Genomic DNA, 21,409 nt, shown 5'->3' with positions numbered 1-21,409 from the left:
TTACCATTATTTTATTTTTCTTGTACACTAGTGCTACAGAAGGAAACCAAAATCCAAAATTCCAGCCCCTCTGGGCTGAATACTCTGTTTCTTCACCTGATGTGCCAAGATGTTGGGTTTCTGTTTTCTTTTGCAACCTGCAGGGAATATAGGGTAATGGAAATTTAAGAGAGTGAGGAGTATAGTATAGTATAGTATAGTATAGTATAGTATAGTATAGTATAGTATAGTATCCTAATGGCCAAAAAATTGTTGTGAGTCATGTCCTGAGATCTAAATGTTTATTTCCTCCATGTGGGTCTAGTTGATTCCTTATTGTTTCTTTTCCGGAGTGGTTCCATGCTGCTTTGTGGTATCACTGACTGGTTGTGTTTTTTTGGCTGCACAAGTCCTGGCATGGACTGCAGATCTCGGTATTTACAAATGGTTTCATTGACCTAGTTAAACAGACTAAGGGGTTGATTCTTCTCTTCCCCTTTACATTTTTAGAGCAGTGTATTTCCATTGCCTTAAGCAGAGGGTCCAGGCAATTTACATAGTAGTGCAAGGGAAATAAAATACTTGTGGAGGCTGGGGGTGAGGGACGGGGGGGGGGGGAAGAGATTGGAAAAATACTAGGACAATGAGCAGGGCCAGCCCAATACATTTTGACACCTGAGGCAAACCGCAAAATGGCAATCCCCCCACCCCCCCTGCCAGAGAAGAAGGGATGAGTGAATATCTACATCAGGGATATAGTGAAAAAGCTGGCAGGTCTAATTTATTTTTATTTCCTAAAAGTTTAATACCATTTGATTGTAGAAAACCTCAAAGATTGTAAATAGCAATGAACACCCAGTGTTTTCTCCATTGGCCCCAAGAATTGTTTTCTAATGGTTTTTAAAAGCTGCGCAAACTCTCATGTATAATTTTTAGTAGGCTTTATTCAAAAGCCTACTAAAGCTCCCATATTTTTTTCCTGATTCTGGTGATATTTAATGTCAAAGCTCCCCCATATATTCTGTCAGGCTGATCTATTTGGTTTCAAGATTCTATGTTTTAAAATTAGTTATCTGACTTTTTAGCATCTGTATTCATCTGCAATTCGTCAAGTGGCAGAAAGTCTCAATAATGTCTTGTCTCTCAAGCAATACTTTAATTGAAAGTAATGAAAAATTATGGAAGATTGCAAGTCAAATTAATATGCATTGCTGAAGAAAGCAAAAAAAGAGAAAAAAAGAGTTCAGGTTCTCTGTTTATATGTTTTATGGTGTGGTTGCAGCTGAAGTTTAGTTGCCTTTTTCATAATTTAATTTATCTTTTTACATTTTGTTTATGCCAGTGTGCCTAGGGTTTACCCCCAAAGTCCAGGGAATGTATCACTAAAACAAGACAGTATTTCACAGAAACCTTAAATTAGCACTTTGATCCAATGCAAATATAATATGAATCAGCACCTTGTATCTAAAACTCCAAGAGTGTATGCAGTACAGCTTGTGGACAAGTTTTGTGGGAAGTTAATGAGCATCTAAATACATAAGGTCTATGCATATATTTGCTTGTATTTTGGCACCGAGAGCGTCATAAAAAAGTTAGCATTGATATAGTCCATCTAAAAAGTGCTCAACACTTCTCACTATCTGGTTTATGTATCAAATGAATACCCTGCCATTCATCCAAGGTACACACAGTTTGCCCATTTTATCTTCACAACAACTCAATGAGGTTGGTCAAGCTGAGAAATTATGGCTTCTCTTGGATCACCCAATGAGCTTCAGTGATAAACAAGGGTTTGAAACCACTCTTCTGCATGTGGTCTATTTGGAACAACAGGGTAGAGTGGGGGGAGTTTGCCTTTGATAGCTGGGTGGAGGGCATGCCATGAACCACCTCCTATTGTCAACCAGCTTGGGGCTCTCAGGGCCTGGCATGTGCCACCTGCTGAATGCTGAGCAGTGAGAGACACCTGGGACCTGCCGGGCCACACACCTATGGCTTATCTTTAAGGGAATATTGTTTTTGCCTCCCTTCATGACAGCTGGGGTGAGGAAGTTGTTCTAGGGTGGTTTGGCCCTTAGTGGTAGGGTTGAAACTTTCTGCTAACACAGGCTATGCCTGCCCACATTTCTATTTGGTGTGGTTTGGTTTGGTGTAAGCATTTAATGACTATAACCTCTTACCATGATTCCTGTCTTGGGTCTTTATTCCAGATATAGAGCAGAAGTCTTATACACTATCCCACAGTGTCTCTCCAATATTATTTTAGCAATTCTTTCAACACCTGTACAACACAGACCAATATTATTGTGCCCATAAGAGTACAAATGGCTACTGACAATGATGCCTCAGGTGGGATGCCTCAGAATACCAAACACTGGAAAACCCAAGTTAGGAGGGTCCTGTTGCAATCATGTCTTGCTATATAGGCTTCCCATAGGCTTCTGGCTGGCCACTGTGACAACAGGATGCAGGACAAGGTGGGTCGTTGGCCTGATCCTGCAGGGCTCATCTAACATTCTTATGAGGTTGAATCATAGGGGCTTTCTAAAGCTACAAGTGAACTGAAGAAAGGGCGAGGTTTGAGCCCTAGATTTCCAGCTCATAGATTTAATCACAGCATTACAGCAGCTCAGACTAATAGGGAGACTAATTATAGCATTTCATAATCCAGAAGGCTGTAGATAATTACGCCTATATGTAGATGTGCATTCATATTGCCTGCAGCAGTAGTTTGCAACTGCGTTATCTCCAGCAATGAAGTACTATGCTTGTTGCACTGTACACAGGTCCACTATTTAACATGGAGTTGGACAGCAGAGCAACTCGGATGCAAAGGTGGCACAGATTTGCAGGGCAAGAGCAGCTTGTGAAAGAGACAAGGAAAGCTGCACCTGCTGCAATTCTTCCTTCTGCACAACAGTTATATGAGAGAGCAGGAACCTTTTCAGCTAATGTGACTGGATGCCACTTCATATTCTCTTGCATTTATACTAAGGCTGAATACACACCATACATTTGAAGCACAAGTAAAGCACATATCTTCCCCAAAGAATCAGGGGAACTATAGTTTACCCTGCTCAGAGGTGCAGTTCCCAGAAGCCTTAATGAACTACAGTTCCCAGGTTTATTTAGGGGATGCCTTGTGCTTTAAATGTGTGGTGTGTACATAGCCTAAGGGAGTATAGAAAGCAGAGGGGAAATTGCAGTTATCAGAACCAGTGTGCCTTCAGTGATTGACTGACGGGAGAAATCTGGCTTCAAATTTCAATGCAGCCATAAATCTCTCTCCCCCCACCTCCCGCCTAACCTACCTCACATGATTATTGTGAGGATAAAATAGGAGAAAGCAACTGCTTGATGTGTCAGGGGTCAGAAATGGGAAGAGGTATGTAGGATAGCAGTGGTGAGGCATCTAATCATAAGCCTGCATGTTTATCAAAGCTTCTATATATTTCAATCAAGGCTTGTATTTAAAAATGAGCTTAAAAAAAGGATTTTCAAATGTTTCATGCCAGGCAAAAGACCAGCTGCCTAAAAGAACCTTGGCAAGATGTTTTTCCTCCTAACACAAGAAGGGCCCCATTGATTTATAGTAGAAAAACAATTCTCAAAGTCATAAAAAGGGAGAATTACATATGCTGCCCCAAGGCTGAGAAAACACCATTAGGAATGGGGAAAGATAATACTAATGTGCCTCCCAGTAAAATGAGCCAGATCTTCTTTCTAAGGTTGAAAGGCCAGGAGCAAAAGGGAAAAACATTTAGCTGACAGAAAAAGAGAACATTTTTGAAGAGGCTTCTTTTAAAAGCTGTGTTTTATTGAGTTCCTTCCTTTTCACTTTGAGAAGCTTTATTCTTTTAAGAGGCTACCTATGATAAATGTATGAAATATATTAGCTTAAATATATTGGCTTAAATGTAATTATGCAAAGGATTTAAGGAATGCTAGATTCTTATTTCATATGGTTGTAAGAGTTGTATTTATCCTGAAATTAAGTCAGCCACCAGCCCCCCCCTTGCCAGACAGAAGACGCCATCCGGGCAGTCTTGATATATAGTTGTCAGGCATTTTGTTTAGAAACATTAAATGAAGGAAATCTTTCAATGTTTATGTGAAACTCAAGATCCTTGACATCTGTTGAACATAAAATGTAAGATTAAACCATTTGTTTTAGAAGGCAATAGGGCAAGAAGGGCAAGAGGTGAGCTGGTAATTAAGATTCCATGTAAGATATATTATTACTTATTTGTCATTTATATATAGCTCTTTGTCTCCCATATAAGGGCAAGGAAATGGGTGTATCTTTTGTGGGTGTATCTTTTGTGATTGGCTCTAGCAAACAGCCAATAGGAATTTCAACCAGGCTGATTGGACAGAGGCAGCCATAGGAGGAGCAAAGGGGCTGGATTAAGGGAATATAAGTGCTGGCCAGAATGGCAGGAGGGCAGGCCAGAGCTTGGTAACCACGTACCACTGAGCCTCTTATTTATTTGTCTGACAAATAAATTACTATTTTAATTTCTCTATTGCTGCGTTGAATATTTCATTCCAGCTAAGCGTTAACCACAAGCAGGGTGCTACATTTTATGGTGCCGTGACTCGGATAAGTGGTCTGCTGGAACGCAGCCCCTTCGCCCTACTGGGCAGGGTACAAGAGAGAGGACAACTGCTTACCCAAAGCGCGCACTGGTAATTTTTTCCAGGGGGAACGCAGAAGACTCGTCTGTCTGATACCCTGCTCACTGGCGGCGACGGACCGGGGGAAACAGGGAACCAACCAAGGGTAAGTGCACAAAGGGATTTTTGGCCCTCCAATTAATTAGGAGGAAGAGAAGTCTTGATCAAACTTCTGCGTCTCAGTAAGGGGAAACTGAGTACGCTAGGTGGTTGGGTACATCAGATGGTGATCTGGTGTAGGGAAAGGGAAAAATTGGGAGGTAGAGTGTGGTGAAGTATCCAGCGCATTGTATGTGTGAGAAAGTACAGAGCAATCTGTAGCTGACCCGAGTGTGGAGTGGGCAGTACTTCGATTCCTAGTGAGGCGACTCCATCTAGGCAAGGAAACCCACGAAGCGCGTCTGTGAGTGACTGAGTGGATACTTCACAGGGCCATACAATGGGAGTTGGGGGTTCAAAGGGGGAAAATACACCTCTTGAGTGTATGTTAAATAATTTTAAGAAAGCCTTCTCAGGGGCATATGGAGTCAAAATGACGCCAGAGCGCTTGAGAACGTTATGTGAACTAGAATGGCCAAAACAAATTACTGGATGGCCATCCCAGGGAACCTTTGATATAAATTTAGTAAGCAAACTTTGGACTGATATCGCCAAAGAAACTGGAGGGTGCCCAGAACAATTTCCATATATAGATTCCTGGCTGAGCACATTAAATAAAAATCCTCCATGGATAAGGGAATGCAAAGTCAAACGATGCAAATTATTGGCTGTAAAAGCCGAAGCTAGGAAAGGAATCTTGCCAAATAAACTCAAACCCATTTTTGAGGGGCCAGAGGAAGAGGTGCTTCCACCTCCACCCTATGCTCCACATCGAAGGGAGCTTAATCCAAACACTCCACCAGTTGTAACCCCAAGGCAAGAAACTGGAATGAATAATGGGAGTGGAGTCACAGAGCTTGATTCCTTGATAGATTATGATAAATATCTTCAGGAGGCATTGGAGTTCTATAATAAAGCCCAAGCAGAAGTGGTTATTCCACCTGTGACTCCTAATAGACCTCCATCTACAGTCTCCTTTAGTGGAACAACTGATTGCCCACCCCAAACCCCTGTACATCCAAGTCCCAGAGAAATGTTACAGAAGTTACAGGGAGACCTTGCTCGGTCAGCAAGCAATACAGCCAGGCGTATAAAGCTGCTAAAAGAACGCCTTGCGACAGATACCATCCCCTATGATTTGAGGCCCCTAGAGCAAAGTGAAGAGAAAGATCACGTAGTAGCCCCTCTTAGAAGAGTATTTGATGCACTTGAGGAGCCTGCACTGGTTAATGGGCAACCCGGACCACGGCCACCTCGAACTTCGACCCTGCAATATATTCCATTCACAACTACAGATCTGATGAATTGGAAAACACACACCCCATCTTTTGCAGAAAAAACCTCAGGCTATGATGGACTTGGTGACTTCAATAGTAAATACTCATAGTCCTACTTGGACAGATTGTCGCCAGCTCCTAAATACTCTGTTCACCACTGAGGAAAGGAGAGACATAATTGAAAAGGCACAGATATATTTGCGTGAGCAGGCCAGAGCGGGAAATATTTATAATATTGACCGTCATCTCCAAGATAACTTTCCCTTGGAAGATCCTAATTGGGATCCAAACAATGCAATTCACCTGGCCAGACTCACCACCTATCGCCAGACACTTGTGCAAGGTATCCGCAGGGCATGCCAGAAGCCCACTAATATGTCTAAAGTCTCAGAAGTAGAACAAAAACCAAATGAGAGTCCGGGAGACTTTTTAGAGAGGCTGCAAGAAGCCTATCGTATATGGACTCCTTTTGACCCTGAAGCCCCTGAAAACAGTAGAATGATTACTGCTACATTTGTGGCCCAGTGCGCTTCTGACATTCGTAAGAAAATTCAGAAATCAGAAGGATGGGAAGGGATGCTGATGAGCCAAATTATGGCCATTGCACGCCGAGTTTATCGGAATAGGGATGAGGCTGAGAAGCAAGAGAAGAAGAAGTGGCAGAAGGAAAAGATGGTAATGCTAGCCACAGCAGTGAAGCAAGACCACCGCCCCTTAAATGGAGGGCGAGGGCGAGGAAGGAATCCACCACTGGGAAGGAATCAATGTGCAAATTGCAAGAAGGAGGGTCATTGGAAGCGGGAGTGTCCTGAACCCCTGAGGTTGGAAGAAGTACGCCCAGGCCCAGGCCCAGGCTCCGGCTCCGGCCCAAGAAACCAGGGACGGGGACGGGGAATGATCCGAGATGGAAGATATCAGAGACCAGGACAGGGACGGAGTAGAGACAATTTCATTGGACTGGCAGAAGAGGATTTTACCCAAGACTAGGAACGACCGGACTCCATAAAGTTAGGCTTCCAGGAGCCCACGGTCACGATTCAATTAGGAAGCCATTTAATAGATTTTATGATTGATACTGGGGCTGAATACTCGGTACTCCCAGAACTATTGCAGAAAAAGGCATCCAAAAGTGTAATCATTAAAAGTGCCACTGGACAGTCAGCTAAGAGGTCTTTCCTCCAACCTTTGGAATGCCAGATTGGGGGACATCGTTTAACCCATCAGTTTTTGTATATACCTGAGTGTCCAATACCTCTCTTAGGCAGAGATATGCTGTCCAAATTGCAGGCCCAAATCACTTTCACTCCTCGAGGTCCAGAAATGAAACTGCCATCAAAAGCAGCAGGAATAATTACCCTCTCAGTACCTAAGGAACAATCATGGCGCCTAATGTCAGCCTTGCAAGTCCAACCCACATTGGATACAGAATTAAACAAGCTCCTCCGAACTCTACAGGTGCCACCAGGAGTATGGGCTGAAAATAGCCCACCAGGAATGGCTAAGAATATAGCTCCAATTGTAGTAACCCTAAAACCTATGGCTACCCCTGTATCTGTAAAGCAATATCCCTTACCCCGGCGAGCAGCGGAGGGCATCCAGAAACATTTGGACCGCCTATTAAAATATGGTCTGCTTAAGCCTTGCCAATCAGAATGGAACACACCCCTTTTGCCTGTTCGAAAACCTGGGACAGATGAATACAGGCCAGTGCAGGACTTGAGGCTCGTAAACCAGGCTATCGAGACCTTGCACCCAAATGTACCAAACCCATATACCTTGCTGAGTTTGATCCCACCAGAAGCAACATTTTTTACTGTATTGGACTTGAAAGATGCATTCTTCTGTTGCCGGCTGGCACCACAGAGCCAACCTATATTTGCCTTCCAGTGGGAAGACCCTTTGACAGGAACAAAAGGCCAGCTAACCTGGACAAGATTGCCCCAGGGATTCAAAAATTCCCCAACTTTATTTGGCACTGCCTTGGCGAGGGATCTAACAAGTTACCCCTCAATACCGGGAGAAAAGGTGGTTCTGCAATATGTGGATGATCTTATACTAGCTGCAAAGGATTTTGATACCTGTAAAGAAGGGACAGAGGAACTGCTCCACTTGCTCTGGGAAGCTGGCTACCGAGTTTCCCAGAAAAAGGCACAGTTATGTTTAGAAAAGGTCAAATATTTGGGCTTTGACATCTCACACCAACAACGAGCATTGAGACCAGAGAGGAAAGAAGCTATTTGCCTTATCAAGGAACCTACCACAAGAAAACAACTTAGGGGATTCCTGGGAACAGCAGGGTTTTGTAGACTATGGATACCTGATTTCAGCAGTCTGGCCAAGCCCTTACATGAAAGCACTCGAGGTGCAGAAAAGGACCCATTCGTATGGGGACCTGAGCAGAAACAAGCCTTTTTAGTTATCAAACAGCGACTTATGGAGGCACCAGCCCTTGGATTGCCTAATTCGGAAAAACCCTTTCAGCTGTATGTACATGAACAGAATGGGATTGCAGCGGCAGTCCTGACCCAGAGATTAGGAAGTTGGAACCGTCCAGTAGCTTATTTGTCTAAACAATTGGACTCAGTAGCAAAAGGATGGCCTCCATGCCTAAGGGCAGTAGCGGCCACTGCGAGCCTTGTCAAAGAAGCTGATAAATTTACCTTTGGCCAGACGATGTATGTGAATGTACCTCATGCTGTTCTGACGCTCATGGAATATAAGGGTAGTTATTGGCTAACGAACCCAAGGATGGCTAGATACCAAGGCCTATTGTGTGAAAATCCCAGGATTCATCTACGAGTAGTGAATATGCTCAATCCAGCGACTTTGCTGCCCCTACCAGAGGTAGATGATGAGGAATCACATGATTGTCTCCAAGTAATGGATGAAGTTTATTCCAGTAGACCTGATCTGAAAGATGAGCCATTAAAAAATCCAGATGTTGTATATTATACTGATGGTAGCAGTTACCTGCATGAAGGTGCCAGACGAGCAGGATATGCTGTGGTCACCAATGAGGAAGTTGTGGAAGCTGAAGCTTTGCCTGCTGGCACCTCAGCACAAAAGGCTGAACTTATAGGTTTAACTAGAGCTCTGCAATTGGCAGCCGGATGTAAGGCAAACATCTATACTGACTCAAAATATGCCTTCTTAACCCTGCATGCACATGGAGCTCTATGGAAAGAAAGAGGTCTAATCGGAGCCCACGGGAAGGCCTTGAAATATGGACCTGAAGTAGAAATCCTGTTAGAAGCAGTATGGGCTCCAGAACAGATTGCTGTAATGCACTGCAAAGGTCATGGACGAGGAAGGGATCCAATAACCAGAGGAAATCATGCTGCTGACAAAGCAGCCCGAGAGGCAGCCCAAAAGTCTGTGGGAGGATTTATAGCAGCCCTCATACCAGAGGTAGTTCCAGAAGAAGTTAAACCTCACTATACCCCAGAAGAGAGGAAGTGGGCTGAACAGGAAGGAGCGGTTGTGAGGGACGGTTGGATGATCCTGCCGGACAATAGGATTTATGTACCTCATCATCTAGCAGGCACAATTGTAAGAAATTATCATGAATCTACTCACCTTGGCGGTACTGCAACTAGAGAGAGTCTCAGTCGGAAGTTGTATATTATTAATCTATCACAATTAGCAACTTGCATTTCACAGAAATGTGTTCTTTGTGCTAAAAACAATCCCAGGCAGGGACCGGTACAACCTCCTGGAATTCAGCATGTGGGATACGTCCCCATGGAAAGCCTAATTGTGGACTTCACAGAGCTGGTCCCTTCTAAGGGATTCAAGTATCTCCTTGTGTTTGTAGATACTCTTACCGGATGGGTTGAAGCTTTTCCCACCCGAACTGAAAAGGCACGAGAGGTAACTAAAAGACTCCTCACTGAATTGATCCCAAGGTTTGGATTACCTAGATGCATTGGAAGTGATAATGGGCCAGCGTTCATTGATCAAGTAGTACAAGATGTATGTCGAGTCCTACAAGTAAAATGGAGACTGCATACAGCATATAGGCCTCAGAGTTCAGGGAAAACTGAAAGAATGAATCGGACTCTGAAAACCCAATTGGCAAAATTAACCCAGGAAACGGGATTGGGATGGGTAGATGTGTTACCCATAACACTGTTTCGTGTTCGGTGTGCACCCACAAAAAGACTTAAGTTGTCACCTTTTGAGCTCCTGTATGGGAGACCGCCCTCCTTTGTTCAGGATATTCCAGCTGACCTTAAACAAATAGGAGACCATGTGACACAGGAACAAGTGCAATCTCTCTCCCGTGTTTTTGTTTCTCTTAACAGGTGGGCCCTCGAACGCACGCCGTGCAGCATTGCCGAGCCGATTCATCAGTTCCAGGCTGGCGATAGCGTATGGGTGAAAGAGTGGAAACGTGATCCACTTGCACCTAAGTGGCGTGGACCTTACACCGTCTTGCTCTCTACTCCAACAGCGGTGAAGGTAGCTGAGGTGACCCCCTGGATTCATCACTCTCGTTTGAAGAAGTCTGAAGGCAGTTGGACGTGCAAAGGTGACCCCTCTAATCCTTTAAAACTAACTCTCTCCAAAAACCCCTGTATCTAGCCCTACCGGGAACGGGCTAGGTCACGGGCAACATTTGACGACCGGCCTGCTGCAGCCACAACCTGGAAGCTGGCTGACCTGCGCACGCCTGAAGCTTGAGGAGCGTCTGAACCAGCGACTGTGAACGGAAAGATTCTCTAATACAATTGATTGACTGCCCCCCCCTTGTGGAACAATTATCAGAGATATTACTCATTGGGGATCCTCGGGATATATGTTTTGGTCTTGGTGGTTCCCCATTTCTGTCACTGGGGGAATTATATTGGGGCTAATAATTATTTGCTATCACAATAAGGTAATCTTTTGTGGAAGGAATGCATATACTAGACATCAACATGATTTTATTAATCCTGATCCCTTGGGAAGGGGAAGGGTCCTTGAATCTGACCAAATTGGCTAAATATGGATTCAGCCATGACCACAATATGTGGGTAGGTTTAGCTGAAATGGTAGCTAATGTTGCAAATAGGACCAATTGCCTTGTTTGCTCTCTTGGGCCAGATGATTCAGAGGGAGGTATGCCCTTATTACCAATACCATTAGATGCCATTGGTATGGTAAGCGAAATGCCACACCAAACTGAAATACAGAATTTCCCCGGATGGAACTCAACTAAACCATTACGAGTTATACCTGTACAAGGGGAATTCTGTGTACATAAATCATCAGATGCAGCTGATTCTCCCATGATAGGCTCTTCTCATTGTCACTATACTTGGGATTATAAGAAGAATAGTCATACCTGGGCACACGGTACTACCTATCGAACTCGGAATGCCTTGCCCTGTGCACCTCCTTTTATTCATGCATGGAAAGTGGTGTGGAACATAACTGTGACAGAAGAAGGCAATCTAACATACTGCACTGTGAACTCTATACCCCTTTTGGTATTTCGCCTTCTGTACTCCCCGTACCAAAAACCTCAGACCCGATGGTTGTGGTGGATATGTGGAGAATGGGCATACAAGAAACTCCCTTCCAAATGGAGTGGGACTTGTTTCTTGGGTTGGATATTACCACCAATGTGGATTATGCCCACTAGTTCGGCCAGGCGAACACGAAGGAATGCTGATATTTCTCATATAGCAGGAGGAAGTACCCAAAGTTGGAGCGGTACTGATGATTGGCCGCCAGAGCGCATTATAGCCTATTATGATCCTGCCTCCTGGAATCCTGGTGAGCTCATACAAGGGGCACGGGATCCTATTTATAATCTAAACAGAATAATTCGATTGCAAGCAGTAGTGGAACTTGTAACCAATGCAACGGCCCAGAGTTTGAGACTTATTGCACAACAGTTGGATGAAAGTAGAGCCGCCATTTTGCAGCTGAAAATGGGAATGGATTATGTACTTGCCAGGCAGGGAGGCCTATGTGGAGTCTTGAACTTGACAGGGAATGCCTGTTGCTTTAACATTTCTGATAATGGTGAGGCAATCCGTGTGTTGGCCACAAAGATGGAGAATATAGCACATGTCCCAGTACAAACATGGGAAGGATGGGATATGGGATGGCTCACCAATTGGTTACCTAATGTCACAGGACTCAAAGGGATACTATTGTCTTGCTTGTTTTTCTTGACAGTAGTAGTATTGGTTTTATGTATGATGCCATGTATCATTTCATGTTTTAGAAGTACAATTAGCAAGATGGTTTCAAATGAAACTCTACCTCATATCATGGCCCTATACAGAGCTTTACCTCAGGAATATGATGAAGGTCAAGCTATCAAGGACACTTGGGATGAAGGTCCTTGAGCTTGAAAGGGGGGAATGAGGCATCTAATCATAAGCCTGCATGTTTATCAAAGCTTCTATATATTTCAATCAAGGCTTGTATTTAAAAATGAGCTTAAAAAAAGGATTTTCAAATGTTTCATGCCAGGCAAAAGACCAGCTGCCTAAAAGAACCTTGGCAAGATGTTTTTCCTCCTAACACAAGAAGGGCCCCATTGATTTATAGTAGAAAAACAATTCTCAAAGTCATAAAAAGGGAGAATTACATATGCTGCCCCAAGGCTGAGAAAACACCATTAGGAATGGGGAAAGATAATACTAATGTGCCTCCCAGTAAAATGAGCCAGATCTTCTTTCTAAGGTTGAAAGGCCAGGAGCAAAAGGGAAAAACATTTAGCTGACAGAAAAAGAGAACATTTTTGAAGAGGCTTCTTTTAAAAGCTGTGTTTTATTGAGTTCCTTCCTTTTCACTTTGAGAAGCTTTATTCTTTTAAGAGGCTACCTATGATAAATGTATGAAATATATTAGCTTAAATATATTGGCTTAAATGTAATTATGCAAAGGATTTAAGGAATGCTAGATTCTTATTTCATATGGTTGTAAGAGTTGTATTTATCCTGAAATTAAGTCAGCCACCAGCCCCCCCCTTGCCAGACAGAAGACGCCATCCGGGCAGTCTTGATATATAGTTGTCAGGCATTTTGTTTAGAAACATTAAATGAAGGAAATCTTTCAATGTTTATGTGAAACTCAAGATCCTTGACATCTGTTGAACATAAAATGTAAGATTAAACCATTTGTTTTAGAAGGCAATAGGGCAAGAAGGGCAAGAGGTGAGCTGGTAATTAAGATTCCATGTAAGATATATTATTACTTATTTGTCATTTATATATAGCTCTTTGTCTCCCATATAAGGGCAAGGAAATGGGTGTATCTTTTGTGGGTGTATCTTTTGTGATTGGCTCTAGCAAACAGCCAATAGGAATTTCAACCAGGCTGATTGGACAGAGGCAGCCATAGGAGGAGCAAAGGGGCTGGATTAAGGGAATATAAGTGCTGGCCAGAATGGCAGGAGGGCAGGCCAGAGCTTGGTAACCACGTACCACTGAGCCTCTTATTTATTTGTCTGACAAATAAATTACTATTTTAATTTCTCTATTGCTGCGTTGAATATTTCATTCCAGCTAAGCGTTAACCACAAGCAGGGTGCTACATTGGCACGCACAAAAGGAGCTAAGTATAGCTTCCCTTTTCTGCTGTCTGTTGCCATCTTGGGGAAGGGCCACGGCTTTGCTTGCAGAAGGTCCCAGGTTCAATTTCTGCCGTCTCCAGGTAGGGCTTGGGAAGTCCTGGAGAGCCACTGCCAGTAGTGCAGTGAACTACATGAACTAATGATCTGATTTGGTGTAAGGCCTATGCTCCCTTCCCCCCACTTCAGTGCTACATAATAGGCTTGAACCTCACAATATTCTTCAGGGGAGCCACACATGATTATTCCTCAAAATTATTCAACAAGTGTGCTAGAAACACTCTACTTATTTCAGTTATTTTCCCTTAACAATTTTTAGTTTAGTAAAATACAACAAATAACAGAACAAATAATAAACAAAAAGGAAGGACATCTGTGGTTACTTTTGCCAGAAAATATGTTACATTTTATATGAATAAAAATAGTTGGGGTGCTTCCAGATGGGGGCTTAATACCACAAACATGTCACTCAGCTATCACAAATGGGTCATTCGGAGCAGTTTTTTAATCAGATTTTCTATAGAACGGGTAAATCTGGATTAAATTAGTGGGGGGGGGGAGAGATGGGTTGGCATTTCTATTGTTCATGATGTTATGTGGCTGCTGTGAAAAGTGTGCATGAGTTGGAGCACCAATCCTACATCTGTCTTGACATGCCAACATTCAATATTTCCTGATGTTGTCCTTCATAAATTAGAGTTCTATTCCAATATGTCAAAAGAAGCTTCCAACTGCCCCATTAGTGTGGACCAATGCTCTTGAAGTGAGGAATTTTTTTATCATTACCAAAGTCTGTCAAGCATTTCAAAGCCTGTTTTTAGTAAATTCTGTTTCTTCCATCTTTATTTTATTTTATTTTATTTTTGCAATTATCCCTGCTGTACTAACCAAAGTTGGTATTCCGTTTTTAATAGGTTGTTCAAACAGTCCCAGCAACAAAGCTTCAGTTTTGAAATATATTGTTTCTTCTGGTATATCTTTGATAGCATTTACAATGTGTTTCCAGAAGGCCATTCTTTGTGATCATGACCACAAGATACTTTTCAAACCTGCGTTTTGTTACTTCTATCTTCAACAGCATGAAGTAGTTAAATCATTTTTTTAAAGAAATATTTCAGAAAGCCATGTCTAATTTTTAACACCTCTAAAAGCATGTGTATATATGAACCTTTCTCTCAGTTTCAAACCTGAAATTGGTCTCCTACACTTTATCTGGAAATGGTTGTAATGCAGAATCAACACACATTTCTGTTCTGGTACTTTGGCCTTGGTCAGCTCACATTCCCTGTGCTACAGAATTATGAATCACAATCACAGAAGTATTTTCACCAGATCCTATAAACTGTTTTGCCAGCTCAGCAGCTCATAGGCGACCTGGTCAGAAGAACAAAAAGACTGAAAAAATCCTGGGGAAAGCAGCTAGTATCTGAATAAATTTATAATGGCATTTCCCTCTCACTTCCTAAAATGTGTTAGTCCTTGAACCTGGCTCATTCTATGAATGTGGTTATACTTAGAGCCTTATAGTGCCTTTGATCCTACACTTTAATCATGGAAATTAGAGATGGAAAAGGCCTGTTCAGCCCTCTAGTCAGTTTCCTGCTGGTGCTCATATTTCTCACTGAGATCAAGAGCAGTTCTTCTTCCAGATCAAGGGCTGCACATGGATCATAACTTCTAAAATACTACGCTGCATTGTATTTTGAGAAGCAATGTACAATGAATGATTTAAAAACAGCAAAACAACCTAAGCCCATTCTTCTTGAACTGTCCTGTCCAAAGCAATGGGTAGAGGTTCTAGGTGTGATTGTGATGTGTTAAAGAGAGAGGTAAATTTGTTTTATATGTGCACATGGGTAGCACTGAAAACTTTTCTAGTGTTTATATAATGTGTCCTTTTGTAGTAGAAGAATCGGTTGGTCCCCAACCAGCAGTCTATTCCTGCTCCGGTTTCTGCTTAATAGTGTTGACTTTTGTTTAGTGGCTGTTGCCCCAATCCAGTGAAGCAGATTTGTGCCCAGAAGTCAACTCCTGTGCAAACAGGAGCTCATCCAGGCTGCAAAAAATGGACTGACTCAATATATCAGAAGCACTCTAGAAAAGAGATTTGAATTGAACATTAGGAAGAACTTTCTAAGGGGAAAGAGCCTTTTGACGGCAGAATGGATGATCTCAGAAGGTGGCAGACTCTCCTTTGTTGGAGAGGTTAGGTGGCCACCTGTCGGGGAGTCTTTAGCAATGGCTCCTGCACTAGATGACGCCTGGAGGTCCCTTCCAACTCTACAATTCTTTGATTCTATGATCTTTATGGATTTACACATTACACTAGCCATAGTGACTAGTGGTAAGCGACTAGTTACAGCTAGAGGTGAACTGTGGCTAATAATCCTGGGTACACCTTTAACAACCACACTGGAGATGCTGAACCACTTTGATTGACATAAGGTTCCCACACAATTATCAATGTCACCAAAGTTCATAGTTAGGAGTATGTATCCCATAATGCTCACCTTCGGTATGAAGGTGGCTATTACGATGAGCTAACTCAGGCAAGGATTCTTAACTCTCTTCTGCCCTGACTCACTCAGCCAGCCAGCCACTTTACTCCCACTTTCCATTTACCTGGCTGCTCCCTCCTTTGATGTGCACATTAGGCAGCTTGAGAAAGTTGAACATACCAGGGTTGCACATGGGTCACTCTATAACAATAGTCCATATCTGAGGGGATTGGGGAAAGAGATGGGTACTTGCAGGTAGATTGAAGGAGGAATGCATGTGTGTTTGAGCAAAGGATGCAGACCCTATTATATACTTGTTGGCATCATCACCGGACCACAGTGGAATCTAAACATGTTCATCATTAGTATCAGAAATAACTGAGCAAATTTCTAACATGAATTGAGCTCTCTCTCTCTCTCTCTCTCTCTCTCTCTCTCTCTGTGTGTGTGTGTGTGTAGGTGTAGGAATGTTGCTCATCTCTTCACACAATGTCAGTGATGGTCCTGCCATTTTTAAACCATGCACCCTGTGTCTTGCACTAAACAGAATTAGCTCCTGCAATGTGATTGGGGAAACACTATTTTAATGGTTGACTCTTGCACCGTCATTGAGAAGAATGTTCAGTGCCAGCAATTGCAGAGAAACAGTGCAGATTTCTCTTTCTTCTGTGAAGTGCCATTGGGGGAGGATGACTCTGAGGGCTGAAGTCCAAGACCCCACTCAACAGGATGAGCAGCAGGGCTCCCAAATGCAGCATGACTGGTTTGACAGATTTTGATGCACAATAATATGCATTATCGTCTGAAGAGCAGGCACTGGCATCTTGTCACTTGGTTGGTTCTGGTTGGTGGCTCATCATAGGTCAGGGCCACAATTCTTCCTCCGTGATCTATCATAAATTATTCAGGCCCTGTGCTGAATTCTGTACGGAGGTGAAATCACTGTGGATTTCATAAATCTTACAGATATGAAATGAAAGAGGAGGAAGAAGAAGCTATATGCAAATTCAACCTCTAGTTTGGGAGAGATAAATTACAGCAAGATTTTCTTTTTGTTGTTGCTACTTGAATGTGGAACAATCCTTGAGAGTTACTTCCACTCCTCAGTTCTCTCAATCTGTCAGATACATTGCAAAGCCAGTGAATATTCCTATGATCAAAATTATTTTTCTCTTTCTTTTTACTAGCCTACCTGGTACACTTCACGTGGCATTTTCTTTCATGTATGGAACTCTTCAGTGTAATTAAACTGTTAAGTCACAACACGAAAGAGCCTGAATTCAACTGCTAGGCATGTATTTTGTGGCAAGTTTTGCAGGAACATTTGTAATGATGATGCACTGCTGCCATGGGGTTTGCAGAGTGGAAGCCTTGCCAAACTGTTTTTTTAATATCCTCCGTAGTAGTTTTAATTCATATAATTTTCAACAGAAGGGCATGAATGAGTAAATTAGAAATGAATCAAAACGCCAAGGGAGATATAAAAATGCTCTGCTGAGTTGCAAAATCCAAACGGGAGTCTTAACCTGCTGCTAGCTCACCTTAGCTGGCATTTATTGGCCCATATGGAAAGGCTCTATCTCATCTACCTTTTGTTTTTATAACCCAGATAGAGGAAAAGCCACCTTAGAAGAGTAGGACCAACAGAGATGACTTCCTGGAATCAGCCTCTCCAAAGAGCCACCCATTTAGAAAGAAAATCTCCACTTAATTTGGGGGCTGCGTTGCACTGGCTTCTAATATGCATGTTGACTGGAGCTGGGGTAAGTGCATGGATTGCTCCTGCATGGGCAAAATCTAACACAATACATTCACATGTGTAAGAGTCTTTTTTAAGACATAATTTATGGATTTTCACAAGTTTTACTTATATTTCAATAAACGTTTTTCTTAAAAAATTGACTTCCCACCCTTACTTCCATGATCTTTATATTCCCACCTTATACCTCCGGCTTTATATGACATAATTTAATCTAATACACTTATATTCTGTTTCACTTATCATTGTTTTCATTCTGCTGCTCATAATTTGATCCCTGCTGCATTCTCATTTGACTATAACAGTTCTTCAAATAGTTCAAAAAAGGGTCTCCACTCTTCCATAAACAGTTTGTCTCTTTTTTTTGCTGTCAGTTTCACCATTTTCACATAGTCGATTAACTTTTGAAGCCATTTCTCCTTAGTTGGTCCTCACATGTGCAAGAGCCTTGATTTCAGTGGCCTTGGGAAGCTTACCTCTCTGTTGGATTGCGGCTCACATATTTTATACAATTGTGCCCCAAACTGGTACCCTCCACCTTTTTCAGACTCCACCCCACATCTTGAACATTCAGGCTTTCACTGCTGTTGGTAGAAGAGTTTGACAAGGCTCAAAATATTGCATTTATTTGCAAGAGTGGATGTACCACCTTATCTGCATAATTGATTGGCAGCCAAGGAGCAAGCTTCTGTAGAGGAGGAAGTCTTAATTAGCATAATGTATCACAAAACATTTGCTAGTGAAAGAAGAATTTAAATGTTTGACCCAGCCTGAAAAAGGCTGTTAAACTAGACAATCACTTTTCTTTAGATAGAAGAAAAAAAACTTCACTTATTATACTCAGCTGCTTCCTCCTATGATAGGAGGCTGTAATTAGTTTCCCATGCAAAACCTTGGCAGCTAAGTCAGTCACTGTAAGGAGGACCAGGCTCCACAGAGTATTGAGGAAGTTTCCTGCTCTCTTTAGAGTGTTGTGTTTTACAGATGGCTAAAAAGGTTTACTGAATGATCTTACACACTAGTTCTGTTTGGTGGGTGAGAGATAGACACGACACCAGTGAAACAGCCACCATCTTAATCCACTCCTCCAGAAGTATCTGGTTGTTTATCAGCTGAGCCCTCTGGTCTGGCAGTGCTAATGCCAGATTGGTCTGCAATAACACCATGCTAATCAACAACTGGGAAGTGGGTGGCGCTGTGGGTTAACCACAGAGCCTAGGATTTGCCAATCAGAAGGTCGGTGGTTTGAATCCCCGTGAATGGGTGAGCTCCCGTTGCTCAGTCCCTGCTCCTGCCAACCTAGCAGTTCGAAAGCATGTCAAAGTGCAAGTAGATAAATAGGTACTGCTCCAGCGGGAAGGTAAACGGTGTTTCCGTGCACTGCTCTGGTTCGCCAGAAGTGGCTTAGTCATGCTGGCCACATGACCTGGAAGCTGTACGCCGGCTCCCTCAGCCAGCAAAGCGAGATGAGCGCCGCAACTGGACCTAATGGTCCTAATGGACCTTTAATCAACAACTTGAACACTGATGTAGGGACAAGCCTGGCATGCGCTGCTGAGACCTGATCTAACTTAGGTACTTAGCCCACCCAGGTACTTGGTGAAACACCAGCCCACATCAGAAGGTCAGATGGAGTGTCACCATTGTCCATAGGAGTTGCATCTACTGGAAAACTTCTTGATCTTGAGACAGGCTTAGAGGATTTGTATCTGGTGTTGGGCCAGAATGGGGATGCTGCTGGTGCACTGACCACCCTGGTGCCCAGTGCCTTCCTGGGTGTTGGAACCCCAGAACAGTAGTCCTGTGTAGCTTTAATGTTCATGTGGTGGCTGCTATTGGGCCAACTTCATGGCTTCTATGAAAACCACGAGGCTGTCTCAAATGGTCATCACTTGAACATAGTCTTTGCCCCAAGTGTAAGGGACTGGCTGGATGACCAGGAGTGGTGGGAGGCACCAGCCAAGCAAACCCCAAAGGAGAAAGGCTCAAAGCCAGGAGATTGGTGGTGGGACAGTGAGGAGAGGTCAGAGGAAGAAGAGTAGGGGGAGTTGTTGGATGCTGAAGAGGCAACAGAATTTAGTGAGCAAGGAGAGCCTGTGAAATGGAGCAGTTTATACTCAGATACAGAAGAAGAGGAGGAAGGGGCAAGAGGCTGCAGAAGAATCTCAGGAGTTTGCTTCTCCTACTGCAACAAGCTTTCCTCCCCACTTGTCTCCAAGGACATGCAGGCTGATGTGTAGAACAGAACAGAGAGCACAGGTGCCCAGATGCAGTTTGAGGGTGCTTGGGAGACATCTACCATAGTGGAGGTAGAAGGAAGGGAGACTCAGTCCTGGCAACTGCTCTATAAAGGCAAGACCTGCCAGGAATTGTTGTTGAACTGTATGCTGTTTTCTTGACAGCACTGCACTGACTTTGCTTCTTGTGGGCTGACCTGCAACTGGACCCAGTGATGTTTATGCAATACCTTGCTAATGTGACTAGCCCTGGATGTCCCAAATGAGCACTACACCAACTACTCATAAACAGTTTCCTCATGGGAAGAGATGCACAAATGAAATTATTATATATTTACTACTATTATTTCCAGCACCACTATTACTGCTTGTGGGCAGAATCTAACAAAGTCACTCATTCTGTCAAGGCAAGAACTGCATTGTAAGTTGGGAGGCCACAATTATTGGTTAGTTTTAGTAGCAACTTCTGTAGTCTTGAATATACTTTCCCCAATCTCCAAGACCACAGAAAGTGCTGCCAGTCAATGACTGCCAGCACCCAAGTCACATGTTGCATTTACTTGTTCCAGTTTGCATTCTGAGACAGGCAGGTGATCTGTTAACCAGCTCACAGAAACAGAATGAAGATAAAGAAATCTAGATAATCTCTGGTATTTAGACAGAAGGCCATCATGTCATTGCTTTATGAGTTGCAATGACACTTTTCTATCAAAAAGGAAGCTTTTTGGACCAACTACTTTAATTAAACAATCTGACTCCGTGTAGGTTTGGCAGTTAGAAACCCTGCCCAAAATGGCTATTTATGAAAACCACGGGATGCAAAACTGAATAATAGAGGTTTGTTCTTAGCAAATGGTATTCAGGCTAGTAGATGACCGCACCCGGAAAGCATGATGCGCTTCATTACTGATGATGTTTCAACAAACAACTGATTATCTGATATTTGTTACTGAATCCTCCAGGCTAATTTTTGGCCTTCTATTGCATCAGAGCAACTTGTAGTGGGGCAGACTTGGTATAGCAATTTTAGGGGGAAGACATGGAAGAACTGCCCATTGGCTTTCCAAATGACGTTTCCCTCCCACTGCAAATAGCGTGTACTGATATGGATCAGAACTCTGTTGGGTGCAAATGGTTAAAATTCCTCCTCTCTGTACACCATGGTCCTGATTGAAGTTATGCCTCCCAACATTGGCTACTTAGTGAAAGTAAAATCAGCCATGCAAGGACTAAGGGCAGTGTTTTTTTCTGGGGGTACTCAGGGGTACGCATATCTCTAAACATTTTGTGAATCTTTGGATTTTTGTTCATTT

General features: G+C 43.0%; 1 long non-coding RNA gene across 2 annotated transcripts in view; it reads left to right on the top strand.

Moving 5' to 3' along the window:
- LOC309349146 overlaps positions 1 to 21,409 on the top strand; it is a 70,910-nt gene that overhangs the window by 48,129 nt on the left and 1,372 nt on the right. Inside the window, exons 2-3 of one of the 2 annotated variants that reach the window (XR_014159765.1) lie at positions 17,710 to 17,863; positions 20,262 to 20,335. This is a non-coding gene — a long non-coding RNA (uncharacterized lncRNA). The remainder of the gene's footprint in view (positions 1 to 17,709; positions 17,864 to 20,261; positions 20,336 to 21,409) is intronic. The other variant, XR_014159764.1, reaches the window with a different exon arrangement.

Source organism: Podarcis erhardii (genome assembly GCF_964252035.2).
Source record: "Podarcis erhardii genome assembly, chromosome: 8".
Lineage (NCBI taxonomy): Eukaryota > Metazoa > Chordata > Lepidosauria > Squamata > Lacertidae > Podarcis > Podarcis erhardii.
Note: the sequence above shows the minus strand (reverse complement) of the source record. Positions and strands in the feature narration are given on the sequence as shown.